Genomic DNA, 16,714 nt, shown 5'->3' with positions numbered 1-16,714 from the left:
CTCCCCACAAAATAATGGAATGAAAAAGTTTATAATTTTATTTTACATCTTCTTTATTACTAAATTCTCCGTAACTCGTTTTTCAAAGAACATCCACATATAACACTTAATGTACCTCCCAAAGTATATTGTTGTACGACATGTTATTCAGGAGACACGACTTTAAAGACAATTACATTCGTGAAAAACAACACAAATTACCCAGACTATACTCATAAATTGTTCGATAACGAGAGCACTACGCAGCTTCCAAAAAATTTTAAACATAATTTTAGACGTTTCAATCTGTTTCATAGGAAAGATTTCCATTCCTTAAAGAATCGAGGGAGGGGGTGGGGGGAGTATTAGTGGTACTTTCATATACTGAATTTCAGAAACCAATTGTTTTTGCAGTTAGCCATTGTCAGATCTCGACGTAAACCTCATGGTACAATGGAACTCGACACACAGAGGCACACTTATCGTACATATGATTCCAGAGTGGTTTGGAATAGAAGTTACTGACGGAGTTATAGAGCTTGATATGCGATGATTACTAGTCACATGTTGTGTTTAACGCTGCTGCTCTTTAGAAAAAGAGTTAAGTACTGTACATTCTTTATTCAATAATAAGCGTTATGTACTTCTACTCAGAAGTAATATTTTATCCTGCTGAACACAGCATGACATTTTAGTATGTTTTCGCTGCACAGAGCACTGGTTACACATAATGTCATAGGATCGATCCTAATCGTGTTGGCTCAATTTGACTACGAGTGTGATTTTGCTGGGCAGAAGTACCAAGAAGAGAGGTGTCATTCGCTGCCGGTGTCTTAACAAGGCCTGGGAGCAGAAAATATGGCAAGTATTCCGCAGCTACAAATCGGCCACAGAAATAGACCCACTGGCAATCTAGTTGAACTCCGCTCTTCTGTCGTCAAGCCTTGCAGCCTCCAAGGATACAGAGCAAAGCTCTATTTCTGCCCATTTGACTGGCGCAGTAAAATATTGCGGCAGAGGAGGCGCCCTCTGTACACCCAACCGAAACTATGTTTTTCCGCGTGCGCTTGCAGTGCAGGCAACCTCGCCGACGCCTGCTGTACCGCGTGGAGTCTAAACGTTCAAAAAATGGTTCAAATGGCTCTGAGCACTATGGGACATAACATCTATGGTCATCAGTCCCCTGGAGCTTAGAACTACTTAAACCTAACTAACCTAAGGACATCACACACATCCATGCCTGAGACAGGATTCGAACCTGCGACCGTAGCAGTCGCGCAGCTCCGGACTGAGAAACGTTCAACAAATTTCGTCTTACGAAGAACTACCTCTTCTGAAAGGTGTAACCACCAGCGACGAAGAACGAGTTCAGATTTGGGAAGGACGTGAAACTGGGCCATCCTGTTGTTTTGACTTAAGAGAAACTGTGAGACTAAACTGCTAAATTATTTTTGTGGTGTCGTACATTATAAATAACACACTATGTAGAACGTATCCCAATGCTGGCAGTAAACAATTCGACGGCTTGGCCAGTCTGCAGCCAGATTGAAGCCACACCTGCAGCGAGCGCGAGCAGCGCCACCACAAACACTGCGTAGAAAGACGCTGTAACAACGCCAGTTCCAGTTGACTACCAGTCTATGAGAGGAATCAGCCGAAGCCTCAGCGGTTAATACAGGGCGTTTCACGATTCATGTTATACATTTCTAGAGGATGTAGACCAAGATTTACATAGGAACCAATGTCCGAAAAAGACATCCAGCGACGCTACAGAGCATCGAAGTTATAGGCGACCAGACCTGCAGAAGTGTGTATATACAGGGTGAAGCAGTGATGATGTTACAAACTTTATACGAGGATGAAAAAGGATAAATGTTTCAGTTTTGGGTATGGGCTCCTATACAGGAAACGAGCGAATCGAAAGTTATAATTGACAACCGATCTAATTCCTCTGATAGTGGAGCACATGTACTGGCACTGTTGTTACTGGGATTGTAGAGTAGGCAACTTTCAGAAGATATGAACCGAAACAAGGAAAAATTTTCAGTAAAAATGGGCCCTAAAATGCGTATCTTTAGGAGATATGTGCACTTATTCATCTCCGCTACGGTCAAGCACATCTCCTCTATTGAACAAGTGCTCATAGCTCGTATGATATGAATTTTAAAGCCCATGTTTATTAGACATTTTTTCCATGGTTTGGTCCATACTATCACCTCCGAATGTTGCTTATCCTACAGTCCTGGCAACAACAGTATCAATTCATGTATTCCACCTACATTGATATCAGAACGGTTTTCGCTTATAACTTTCGACTCGTTCGTTTCCGGCACAGGGACACTTACCTATAATTGAATCATTAATCCTTCATCATTCTAGGAAGTTTGTAACATCGTAACACATGAATTTATAGGCGCTGGGGCCTGTAACTTCGACGCTCTGATACGTCGCTGGAGGACGTTTCTGGACATGGATTCCTATTCAAAATATTATGTACTCAAAAATGGCTCTGAGTACTATGGGACTTAACATCTGTGGTCATCAGTCCCCTAGAACTTAGAACTACTGAAACCTAACTAACCTAAGGACATCACACACATCCATGCCTGAGGCAGGATTCGAACCTGCGACCGTAGCGGTCGTGTGGTTCCAGACTGAAGCGCCTAGAACCGCACGGCCACATTATGTACTCACTCCCCTCTTCAAGTACTAAAAGTTTGTAACGAGAGTTTGTGAGAGCCCTGTATACATACATTTACAGGCGACGGCGCCAATAACTTTGACGCTCTGAAGGGCCGTTGGATGACATTTCCCCACATGAGTTCCTGTGTAAAGGTTGATCTGGTAAGTCCCCTCTACAACAACTAGGAGTGTGTAGCATGAATTGTGGAATACCCTGTAGTAGCGTTTCTGCACTATAATGATTTAGACAGCCGCGCGGGGTAGCCGCGCGGTCTATGGGGTCTTGCCACGGCTCGGGCGACTCCCCCCGTAGAAGGTTGGAGTCCTCCCTCGGGCATGGGTGTGTGTGTTGTCCTTAGCGTAAGTTAGTTTAAGTTATATTAAGTAGTGTGTAAGCTTAGGGACCGATAACCTCAGCAGCTTGGTCCCATAAGACCTTACCACAAATTTCCAATTTCCAATGATTTAGACGACTAGGTTCTGATTAATGAACTGTCTCTCAGACTTCCTGTTCAAGTTAAGTAAAGTTACTGCGTCATTCAGATTACACGTGCTGCTGGTTACTTCTGTTCTCTGTCCAAGCACAGACGTATTCCTTGATATCCATCTCTGGCGGATCCAAAAAAAATTTCGGTACTCTTTCGTGAAGAATCAGAATTGTCGGGTATTTCACACAATTTTCGAAGCACCCCGTATGAAACCGTCTTGTTATGGACAAATCCTCGTGTCACGCAAAACCGGGACATAGCAGAAGGTGCGTGCAGCAAAACACGAGAGCTCGACGACCCGGAACCCTGCAGCGCGGCGGGCGGATGCAGATGTGGGCCGCACCTGGCAGGCATTAGCATCGCGTTATTCCGCCACCCCGCTATGAATACTGATCGCCGCGGCTTAAAACAAACACCGGGACCGCCAGCGCGATGAAGACGCTGCTTCCTAATGCAAATTAAATGAAAAGTTGTCGCCAGCGATTTTTGCCCCCCCCCCCCCCCCTTCTTCTCCTGCTCCTCCGCACTCGCACTCCCTTCTTCCTCCTTATACTTCAGAGCCTGCCCGTCCGCTTCCTTCGCCCTGTCCCCGTTCTTTGCTATCAGAACTTCCATCGCGTCTGGACCGTAATGCCCGCCCGTTCCGCTTCCTAAACAGGCCCCTCCTCTCTCTCTCTCTCTCTCTCTCTCTCTCTATCTATCTATCTATCTCTCCTCCCCCCCCCCCTCTGTCTCTCCTCCCTCCACCTTCTCGCGAGTCTTCGTCGGCGCGCCTTACGCATCTGTGAGATTAGCGAGATTAACGACAGGCGCAGGCTGCAGTTTCGCGTCGTTATTTCATATTTCGGCACGCGCCACTGAGCGCTGTAATTGAATTTGAGCTCGGCTGTCGCGCCACCCACTGTTCTTCACACCTCTCACAGTTGGCAGACGTGAGCCTTCTTGGCAGGCCTCCCTTGAGGTCCTCCCGGACGTCCCAGAAACTTGGCTCACTGTAACGTCGAGACCTCCATACATTTACGATATTTGCGATATTTTAGTGCCAGTGTTATTCCGAATTAGGGTGAAAAGTTCCTTCGGACACGCCTGCTTTGCCGAAGGAACAGGTACCGCGGCGTCTACAATCGCTATGAAACACATGAAACGTATTCACAGTTGTGAATGTGGGCTACCATCAGCTATATTATGAAATGACGCTAGTGAAAATTTGTGCCAGACCGAGACTTAACTCGGATTTCCCGTTTATCGCGAGAGGTCGCCTTACCATTAAGCTATTCGAGCACGACTACGACTAGACCAAAACTTCCTAATGTCGTCAAAATGGCTGGTTCAAATGGTTCTGAGCACTATGCGACTGAACTTCTGAATCATCAGTCCGCTAGAACTTAGAACTAATTAAACCTAACTAACCTAAAGACATCACACACACGCATGCCCGAGGCAGGATTCGAACCTGCGACCGTAGCGATCGCTCCGTTCCAGACCGTAGCGCCTAGAACCGCACGGCCACTCCGGCCGGCGAATGTCGTCAGCCATGTGTCTACAGCCTGTACTAGTATACCTGTTATGTACATTCGCAACTGCCACTGTACACTACCGGCCATTAAAATTGCTACGCCAAGAAGAAATGCAGACGATAAACGGGTATTCATTGGACAACTATATTATACTAGAACTGACATGTGATTACATTTTCACACAATTTGGGTGCATAGATCCTGAAAAATCAGTAACCAGAACAACCACCTCTGGCCGTAATAACGGCCTTGATACGCCAGGGCATTGAGTCAAACAGAGCTTGGATGGCGTGCACAGGTACAGATGCCCATGCAGCTTTAACACGATACCACACTTCATCGAGAGTAGTGACTGGCGTATTGTGACGAGCCAGTTGCTCGGCCACCATTGGCCAGACGTTTTCAGTTGGTGATAGATATGGAGAATGTGCTGGCCAGGGCAGCACTCGAACATTTTCTGTATCCAGAAAGGCCCGTACAGGACCTGCAACATGCGGTCGTGCATTATCCTGCTTAAATGTACGGTTTCGCAGGCATCGAATGAAGGGTAGAGCCACGGGTCGTAAAACATCTGAAATGTAACGTCCACTGTTCAAAGTGCCGTCAAGGCGAACAAGAAGTGACCGAGACGTGTAACCAGTGGCACCCCATACCGTCATGCCGGGTGATACGGCAGTATGGCGATGACGCATACACGCTTCCAATGTGCGCTCACCGCGATGTCGCCAAACACGGATGCGACCATCATGATACTGTAAACAGAACCTGGATTCATCCGATATTGCCATTCGTGCACCCAGGTTCGTCGTTGAGTACACCATCACAGGCGCTCGTGTCTGTGATGCAGCGTCAAGGGTAACCGCAGCCATGGTCTCCGAGCTGATAGTCCATGCTGCTGCAAACGTCGTCGAACTGTTCGTGCAGATGGTTGTTGTCTTGCAAACGTCCCCATCTGTTGACTCAGGGATGTGTAAAGTTTGGTAAAGCACTTGCCTGCGAAAGGCAAGGTCCCGAGTTCGAGTCTCGGTCCGGCACACAGTTTTAATCTGCCAGAAATTTTCAAAGACTTTGTTTAATTGTCGAGTGTCAAATGGAAGTCCGCCTGCCACCACGAATCGCCGATCCCCGCGACAGAGCTATGTGGCGGGGAGGTACGGCCGTAGCTCCGGTATATTCGCGTAATATCGCACTTCGCCAGAAAATGATGCGGGTAACACCCCTTGAAACGTCGCTGTCTTTACGCAGCCAAAGAAGTGCAGGTCCGAGTAGATTTCGTCGGCAATACACGCCGGGAAAGTCTACTTTCACAGATTGTTTGATTGTTATAAATGTTAGTAGTCTTGATCCTAATCCAATCCGACAATAACTAGATGATAACCGATTTCGGCTGACTCAAATCATCTCCATATCATGCTCCCATTATAACATTGGTATACATCTGACAATATTAAACGTCATAAAATAGTTACTACCAGTAAACCCCACCCCTGATTCTGTAAATATTCGAAATCCCATGTGCAAAACAGCTTAAGGCACTGGATAAGTATAATTTGTGTAATTTCCGTTCCCTTTTAATAAAATCTAAGTTTTCATGCAACTCAATGTTTGAAACGTCGCATATCTTGAAATAAGCATCATACAATGATACAATTTCGCAGGTACGTTGAGTGGTGTATGTAGATAATGTCTGAAAAATGTATTGCGAAAAAATTAATAGTAAAGCAGTAACAAATTAACATTTCGGGCTTGATACTGAGGTTTTACTGCACAAACAGCGAAAATGTAGTAAGCGAAAATCTTTTATGTCTTCTTCATTTTGCAGGGAGTGTCAGCAAGGAAAAGTTTCGAAATAGTTTGAAATTGTGTGTAAAATTTGTTGCAAGTCGGTAAATGCTGTCATTCTCAAATAATGGATGAATATAGTCTGGATATTTGCGCGCCAGTACTTAGGCTGCCTGAAAAGATGCACACAGTTTCTAACTTTAATACTTGACTTACTGTGTTAAAGTTATAACATAAGATTATAACTATTAATGAGTAGATTGTGATACCGTGTTCTATGTGTAAACTGAGTCAATAATAATATGAAATACTGAAAATCTAATTTTTGATTCACCTGAAGTCAGAGATTTTGTATCCCGCCTGGATAGGCGCTGCGTGGGTCTGCTCCTGTGAACTGCTTCTGTACTATAGGCCGAGAATGAAGGACGTGATTAGGAGCAGGAGAGGTGAAGCACTTCGGTACTGCATGTAACACTTTTAATAGAGTCAAAACCACAAGTGAATATCAAATGCATACATAACTTTGGCTAAGATGAGTACGTAGGTGTGAAGCCGTAGTCCGTGTCTAATCCCGTGAAGTTAGGATGACTGTTCTGTATAATCTGAAAGCTAACAAATAGTCGTTGCTGTCCAAACTTTAACTGAACGTAACTAATACAGAGTCTCAATAGCAAGCCAGCCCACTCGGTAGTAGAAGTGATATTTCCAAGCCGTTTGCTCTTGATGAAGTGGGCAGAAATCAAGACGGCACTCCCTGAGCTCCACAGCGTCGGCCAGAGGGCGCTGTGGTCGGCGTAGTTAGTCTTCTCTCGTAGTGCCAACTTACGAGAGCGAGCACCGACGTTGTAACTATTGACGCCACAAGAGAGGCAACCTGAAACTGGGATATGGCGGTCGAGTGATCGTTTTAACCGCTTACTAATATACAGGGAGACTCAGGGGGAAAGGTACGTGCTCTGATGGGTCATAGTATTAGTCACTCTAAACAAAAATGCTTCAAATGGACATACGACCTATTCCGAATCGTTCTCGAGTTAGAACACATGTAATATCACGTTTGTACGTTTTAGTAGAATAACTCCAAAACCGAATCCTCCAACGAAAACGTTACGGTGTACAAAATTAAACTACATTAAGTTTTCTAAATCTACATCCATATGGTTACTCTGCAACTCACACTTCAGTGCCTGGCAGAGGTTTCATCGAACCATTTTCAAACTACTTCTCTACCATTCCACTCTCGAATGGTACGTGGGAAAAAGGAACACCAAAATATTCCCGTTCGAGCTCTGATTTCTCTTATTTTATCATGATGATCATTTCTCCCTACGTAGGTGGGTTCCAACAATATATTTACGCATTCGGAAGAGAAAGTTGGTGACGGAAATTTCGTAAATAGATCTCGCCGCAAAGAAGACCGCCTTCGTTTCAGTGACTGCAAAAAGGTACCATTCATTTTTTTTTTTTTTTTTTTTTTTCTCAAGGACCAGTGGCTAGTGCGAAGAGAGCGCGAGAACGATGGAAACCTCGCGCTATGCGCATGCACTGTAGCTTAGGTAGATTTTGTAGACCAGTTTGAGATAGTTTCCCGATTCGATAGACCACAACTGTCCGGTATCAAACTGTTCATCTCTATATTATTGACCGAGCGAGGTGGCGCAGTGGTTAGCACACTGGACTCGCATTCGGGAGGACGACGGTTCAATCCCGTCTCCGGCCATCCTGATTTAGGTTTTCCGTGATTTCCCTAAATCGCTTCAGGCAAATGCCGGGATGGTTCCTTTGAAAGGGCACGGCCGATTTCCTTCCCCATCCTTCCCTCACCCGAGCTTGCGCTCCGTCTCTAATGACCTCGTTGTCGACTGGACGTTAAACACTAATATCCTCCTCCTCCTCTTTATTATTGTGGTACTTTGTAAACAATGACAATGTTTGAATAATAAAAAACAATAACAATGTACGAAGAGCGTTCAATAAGTAATGCAACACATTTTTTCTCGGCTAATTTCGGTTGAAAAAAATGCGAAACTTTTTGTGGGACATCGTGGAATATTCCCGCTTCAGCCCCTATAGTTTCGCCAAGTTCATATAGGCGGCGGTGCTACACGTAACCTTCATAGCGGTGTCTGTAATGGAACTGCGTTGCAAACAGAGAGCTCTCATTGAGTTTCTTTTGACGGAAAGCCAGAGCGTCACAGATATTCATAGGCGCTTGCAGAACGTCTATGGGGACCTGGACTGATCACAACCACGTTGAGTCGTTGGGGGAGGCGTTTGTCATCATCGCAACAAGGTTGTGCAAAGCTGTCCGATCTCCCCCATGTAGGCCGACTTCGCACAACTCTACTGGAACGTGCGGACCCTCTCATTTGTGGTGATCGACGGATCACAATCGAACGCCTCGCAACTCAATGGACGTCTCTGTTGGTGGTGCTGTCACACTCGCCCACGAATTGGGGCACTCAAAGGTGGGTGACCGTTGGAATGCTCGCAGCCTAACAGAAGACCATGAAGAGCAAAGAAGGACCATCAGTGCCGAATTGCTAGCGCGCTACGATAATGATGGCGAAAGATGTTGGTTCCGACGTCAACAAGTAGAGTGGTACTGTTGTGTAGTACTTCGTACACAATGGGAAGGAGAAGCGGGCTATAGAGTGGTGCGGCAGCTGTCGTCATAGGAAAGCTGGACAGGAGCAGGACGATTAGCGAACAAGATGACATAACAAAAAGAAGATTTACTTAACTTGTATTTTTCCAAGCTTACGAAGACACATAAGCAGCCAGAACTATTGTCAAGTTCGTACAGTAGCAACTAGGATGAGACTCGCTGTCCTAAGCACCAACGAAGGAATCGCACCATGAAGGCTCCAAGCGCAAGTAGGCAGAGTCGCTGCCGCCGGCCATCCTATATCGTGGCACCAGAGGGCGCTTGTAGTCCACAGCTTCTGGAGGTGTGGTTCAGCAGCCGCGCTGGATTAGCCGAGCGGTCTCAGGCGCTACAGTCATGGACTGTGCGGCTGGTCCCGGGGGAGGCTCGAGTCCTCCCTCGGGCATGGATGTGTGTGTTTGTCCTCAGGATAATTTAGGTTAAGTAGTGTGTAAGCTTAGGGACTGATGACCTTAGCAGTTAAGTCCCATAGGATTTCACACACATTTGAACATTTTTTGTGGCTCAGTAGACGCGCACCATTGGGTTCGCCGGATCCCTTGCGACCCCTATAACATCATCCAGAAACTTCCCATCATTGTACCAACGTTAATACGCCGTGGGGTACTATCGAAACGTTATGCCACAGGTACCACGAAGGTGCACATGCCTTCCCAGTAAAGCGGCGTAAGGCTGTAGCATTGAACGGAGATTATATTGAAACATAGCGTTTTGTGGTCAGAGGAGTGGGTGCTGGAATCGTGAATAAAACCACTCTGCTTTCAGAAAGAAAATGTGTCGCATTAGCTATTGCATCATTCGTACATTACATCTGTTCTATCTCAGAAACGATTCGGAATTAAGTACATGTCCATCCTGTAATCCATATGTGCATTCCCTTCACGTGTTTAAGCCAAATATTATGAATATTTATGCGATCGAGAATGCTCAGTAGCAGCCAGGATACATGTACTTTCGCCAATTAAGCGTCAGTAAGGAGCATTAGTGATGAAATCATAGGAGGCAATGTTGTGCAACCTTAGTAGGGACAGGATCCGACTACTCGGGTTTAGGATCTTACAATATAAGGCAGTGTTCCGAGACAAACTTCCGTCACAATGTCCACAAACGCGACGTCAGATCCCCCTAGCAACAGCGATCTGACCGCACATTGGCTGAAAGTTTGGAGATATATATATAGGGAACGAGAGAAGTGTCCTTATTGGCTGAGGGAGAACGGTGGGGTGGTCTCTCTTGTCCTTCAGGAAGACAGGGCGAGAGAGTCGCGAGCAGCCACTCAAAACGCATGGTCGAGTAACCGGGGCAGCTCTAAAAGAATGGTCGCGAGTACATACTTCTGCTGTTAAACAAGTTAGAAAGTGAAGTTATTAGTTATCAGAACGCCACGTGTCGTGGGCAGTGTCTATCATTATGTACAGTCAGAAAACTGTGTTAATGTGTGTAAAGGGTCGAATATAACGGCGTAGTCCAGAGCTGCCATATTGCAAATTCCGATTCTGTGACGTGTGTGACAAAGCAATTTCTGTATTAAAACAAGTATAGTTCAAACGTTGTTGACAATTAACAACTGGTATCCCTACACACTCCACTTCAGCAGGATCACCACCTACATGGAACCTGGCGACTGAGCGCTACTACTGTGCTACGAGGAACTTACCGAAGCAGCAAGACACCAGGTTAGTTATACCGTCCAGAGAAGCAGTTACTTCTCGCTACAATGCCCAAAGAGGGTGTTGTAACCCGAAGATTTTTTATTCACAATCACTAACAGTATCACCCCTGGAAGCATGTACGTTTCCCCCTGACTCACCCCGTAGATGAGTAACATGTCAAAATATTTATAGTCTGATCAGGGTATGTCTGTTGGTATGTAGATCCATGAGTAGGTAAAGTGACGTGCTTACGATCCTAGCTTGACGAGCACTGAGGCACCATGTACCATTTCCACTGTTCCGCTAAATCACCTGTTCTTCAATCCACAGAAAATTTTAGACCTTTTGGAGCAGCGGATGAAACGTAGTAATTAACATCCCTGACATTTGACTGTTGTGCGGTACCTAATAGTCAGTGAATAGGTTCAGTCGGATTGTAGGTTATATGAAGAAATTCGTGAAGCCTCTACCACGCCGAATCGAGAGCACTGCTGCGGCTAGAGGCCGTGTTAGTGTGTGACAGCGTCACGTCTCCTAGGGACGGCAGATATCTTGTGCGGTGTGGTCTTCGGTACCCGTGTTGCTGCGTTTCTCGTGAGCGGGGGCGTCGACCACGCCCGAGATTCGCGACCTGGCGACGCCGCGGCGGCGTCCAGCGTCCAGGCCCGAGGCGGGCGCCTCAAGACGTCCGGCCGCCGAGGTAATCGCATTCTGGGCCGGGCGGCGCCGCCAGGGCCAATGCAATTTGTGCGGCCGGCACTCCTGGCCCGGCCTGGCCATCACTAAATAACAACGTTATCCTTGCCAGCCTGCTCCTGCGACTGGGCCGCCCGGCCGCCCGGCATCGCTCACTTCGCTGTCAAACCGCCGCGCCGCACCACTTCGCAATATAGCCGCTAACAGCCGCCTCGCCCTAATCGCCCGCCTGTGACGCCACAGCACTTTGAGGGCCAATTAATGAACAGTTTTGTCGTCTCCATTAATTCCTGCAATACAGTGTCGTTTGTTACCAGTACAACCTTTGATAGAAAATTCAGGAATTTTTCAAATGTCTTTCACCATTAGCATCCTGATCAGGCGCGGATTCAAGGTGTTCGGAGATACGGTGTGTATCATGGCCGCCTCCCAAAGCAGCACAAGCACTGTAGTAAGCACTGATGTAAATAAATTCTTATGAATATACACTACTGGCCATTAAAATTGCTACACCACTAAGATGACGCGCTACAGACGCGAAATTTAACCGACAGGAAGAACATGCTGTGATATGCAAATGATTAGCTTTTCAGAGCATTCACACAAGGTTGCGACGGTGGCGACACCTACAACGTGCTGACATGAGGAAAGTTTCCAACCGATTTCTCATACACAAACAGCAGTTGACCAGCGTTGCCTGGTGAAACGTTGTTGGGATGCCTCGTGTAAGGAGGAGAAATGCGTACCATCACGTTTCCGTCTTTGATAAAGGTCGAATTTTAGCCTATCGCGATTGCGTTTTATCGTATCGCGACATTGCTGCTCGCGTTGGTCGAGATCCAATGACTGTTATCAGAATAAGGAATCGGTGGGTTCAGGGGGGTAATACGAAACTCCCTGCTGGATCCCAACGGCCTCGTATCACTAGCAGTCGAGATGACAGGCATCTCATACGCATGGCTGTAACGGATCGTGCAGCCACGTCACGGTCCCTGAGTCAACAGATGGGAACGTTTGCAAGACAACAGACAACAGCCATCTGCACGAACAGTTCGACGACCTTTGCAGCATCATGGACTATCAGCTCGGAGACCATGGCTTCAGTTACCCTTGACGCTGCATCAGAGACAGGAGCGCCTGCGATGGTGTGCTCATCGACAAACGTGGGTGTACGAATGGCAAAACGTCATTTTTTGGGATGAATCCACGTTCTGTTTACAGCATCATGATGGTCGCATCCGTGTTTGGCGACATCGCGGTGAACGCACATTGGAAGTGTGTACTCGTCATCACCATACTGGCGTATCACCCGGCGTGATGGTATGGGGTGCCATTGGTTACACTTCTCGGTCACCTCTTATTCGCATTGACGGCGCTTTGAACAGTGGACGTTACATTACAGATGTACCCTTCATTCGATCCCTGCGAAACCCTACATTTCAGCAGGATAATGCACGACCGCATGTTGCAGGTCCTGTCCGGGCCTTTCTGGATACAGAAAATGTTCGACTGCTGCCCTGGACAGCACATTCTCCACATCTCTCACCAATTGAAAAGTCTGGTCAATGGTGGCCGAGCGACTGGGTCGTCACAATACGCCAGTCAGTGCTCTTGATGAACTGTGGAATAGTGTTGAAGCTGCATAGGCAGCTGTACCTGTACACGCCATCCAAGCTCTGTTTGACTCAATGCCCAGGCGTATCAAGGCCGTTATTACGGCCAGAGGTGGTTGTTCTGGGTACTGATTTCTCAGGGTCTATGCACCCAAATTGCGTGAAAACGTAATCACATGTCAGTTCTAGTATAATATATTTGTCCAATGACTATCCGTTTATCATCAGCATTTCTTCTTGGTGTAGTAATTTTAAAGGAGGAGGAGGAGATTAGTGTTTAACGTCCCGTCGACAACGAGGTCATTAGAGACGGAGCGCAAGCTCGGATGAGGGAAGGATGGGGAAGGAAGTCGGCCGTGCCCTTTCAAAGGAACCATCCCGGCATTTGCCTGAAGCGATTTAGGGAAATCACGGAAAACCTAGATCAGGATGGCCGGAGACGGGATTGAACCGTCGTCCCCCCGAATGCGAGTCCAGTGTGCTAACCACTGCGCCACCTCGCTCGGTGTAGTAATTTTAAAGGCCAGTAGTGTACGCTGAAGAGCCAAAGAAACTGGTATACCTGCCTAATAACATGTAGGGCCTCCGCCAGCACGCAGGAATGCCGCAACACGACGTGACATGAACTCGACTAATGTCTGAAGTAGTACTGGAGGGAACTGACACCATGAATGTTGCACGGGTGTCCATAAATCCGTAAGAGTACGAGAGGGTCGAGATCTCTTCTGAACAGCACGTTGCAAGGCATCCCAGATATGCTCAACCGGAAATGTTTATACACTGTAGCAATTCTGAACGTGTTGGGTGTCACATTGTCCTGCTGGAATTGCCTAAGTCCGTCGGAATGCAGAATGGACATGAATGGATGCAGTGATCAGACAAGGTGCTTACGTGTCACCAGTCAGAGTCGTATCCAGACGTATCAGGAGTCCCATATAACTCCAACTGAAACCGGCCCACGCCATTACAGAGCCCCCATCAGCTTGAATAGTCTCCTGCTGACATGCAGGGTCCATGCATTCATGGATATAATATGATACGATTTGATATGAGACTAGTCCGACTAAGCAACATCTTTCCAGTCAACAGTCCAATGTCAGTGTTGACGGGCCCAGGCGAGGGGTAAAGCTTTGTGTCGTGCAGTCATCAAGGCTACACGAGTGGGTCATCGGCTCCGGATGCCCATATTGAGGATGGTTCGCTGAATAGTCCGCACGTTGACACTTGTTGATGGCCCAGCATTGAAAGCTGGTAAGTTCCTATGGGACCAAACTGCTGAGATCATCGGCCCTAAGCTTACACACTACTTAATCTGACTTAAACTAACTTACGCTAAGGACAACACACACACCCATGCCAGAGCGAGGACTCGAACCTCCGACGTGAGGAGCCGCGCGAACCATGGTAAGGTGCCTCACATCGCGTGGCGAAATATTAAGAGAATAATTCTGGATTATTTATTTGAGCCCGCATCTCGTGGTCGTGCGGTAGCGTTCTCGCTTCCCACGCCCGGGTTCCCGGGTTCGATTCCCGGCGGGGTCAGGGATTTTCTCTGCCTCGTGATGGCTGGGTGTTGTGTGCTGTCCTTAGGTTAGTTAGGTTTAAGTAGTTCTAAGTTCTAGGGGACTTATGACCACATCAGTTGAGTCCCATAGTGCTCAGAGCCATTTTTATTTATTTGAAGTATGAATAAATAGACATAAACCAAAGACTTTGATTTTATTATGTGCATAAAACACATATTCTGTAGTGATAGAATATTACGTCGCTGACTAGGTAGTTAGTTATCTCTGAGTACTAATGTGACGCCAGATATCCATTATGAAAATTATTATTTCTGTAATAAAGGAGTATACTAAGTGATCATTTATTTATCTGATAACTAATAATAAGAAATCTTCGCAAATAGAAGATGTCTGCTAGTCTTCTGATCACTTAAGAAGTACGCTGGGTCTATGTCATTTTAACCCAGATACGACGATACATATGGATCAACGGCGTAAGCAGATGAATTTTCTGATCGCAGTTATTTTAGAAGGTTTATTTCCTAACAAGATATCGTATGACAACGAACTTCGTTGAAATACGTAACGAGATAGGTATATCGACCATTATTTAGAGTTAATCGCTGACCGAATTCCCCTCAATGCAAAACTGTACAGGAAGTGACTTACTGACTACTATCTGCTCCTTGTTACTTTGTAAGAAGCTTCGTCTGCAGCAGGAATCCATTTTTTATAAACTAATGCAAGAAGTTAAGCGACTAACAGTGTAATTAAAGAACAAAGAGTGGCGTTGTCTCTTACAACTGTCGCTTCTACATATCAGCGATATGTAGAGATAGCTTACTATTCAAAAGCATAAGAAATCCTCCGTCAAAGCGCAAAATGCCGTGCCATCCACCATACTCCGTGGAATTAAGCCTTGTAACTTAAACTTGATTCCTAAATTGAAGGGAGTGCTTCATGACACTCGCTTCACAACCGTTACAGAGATTCGTCGGGATAACAGACCGCTCCAGTCGAACTATCGACACAACTGTCGCTGATAAGAGTACCCTACGACTTCCACATCGCTGGCAACAGGTTATACACAATGCTGATGATTAATTTGAAAGTCAGTAAAACGATGAATTCTTTTCATTATGTTTCACAAAAACAATTGCCACTATTACAGTTCCAATCCTGGTAGATTCATTCATATAATTTTTTCTCTGATACAGCTCTGGTGTCCAGCATCTCCGCTGATGTTCAGATATGCAATGCATCACTGGGACAGGGGATTTTTACCAGACAGGTTAAAATATGCGGTTATTAAACCACTTCATAAAAAATGTGACAAGTCAGACTCAAACAATAATGGTCCAATTTCCGTACTGACGTCTTTTTCAAAGTACTCGAAAAGGTAATGTCCTTGAGAGTAGTTGCATACTTATATGGAAACAATTTACTTAGCATATTGCAGTTTGGATTCGAGAAGGGTTGCTCGACTGAAAGGGCTATTTATACATTCACTCATCAAATAGTACAAGCCTTAAACAATATCATATGCTTAGCGATCTTTCCAAGGCGTTTGATTCTATAGATCGTGATATCCCTTAGAACAACTCAAGTTTTATAGAAATGATGCCTTTACACACAGCTGCTTGAATGATAATTAACAAACAGAATGCAAAACGTTGGGCTAAATAATTCAGACAATGTCGGAAGGTAGAAAATTTTAGTGACCGGGAAAAAAAAAATCTAAAAGGAGTTCCACAGGTTTCAATTTCTTGTCTGCTGTTATTCCTCATATATGTGAATAACCTTCCACTTAACATTTAACAAGCAAAACGGGTACTTTTCGTTGACGATACTAGTGTTATAATAAATCCCATTAGAGAGAAAACTACAGAAGATTTGGTAAATAGTATATTCCAAAGAATCATTAAGTGGTTCTCTTAAAAGAGACTCACCCTAAATTTTGAAAAAAATACACAACATACAGTTCCGTACAACAAATAGTCAGACCATCAATTAATGTAGTACACGCGCAGGAGTCAGTAAATAGGATAGAATGCTCCAAATTTTTCGCTGTGCGTATTGATGAAAACTTGAACTGGGGAAAGCATATTACTGAGCTTCTCAAACAATTAAGT

This window comes from Schistocerca americana, chromosome 3, assembly GCF_021461395.2.
Source record: "Schistocerca americana isolate TAMUIC-IGC-003095 chromosome 3, iqSchAmer2.1, whole genome shotgun sequence".
Taxonomy (NCBI): Eukaryota; Metazoa; Arthropoda; class Insecta; order Orthoptera; family Acrididae; genus Schistocerca; species Schistocerca americana.
The sequence above is the reverse complement of the archived record's forward strand: the minus strand, read 5'-3'. Positions refer to the sequence as shown.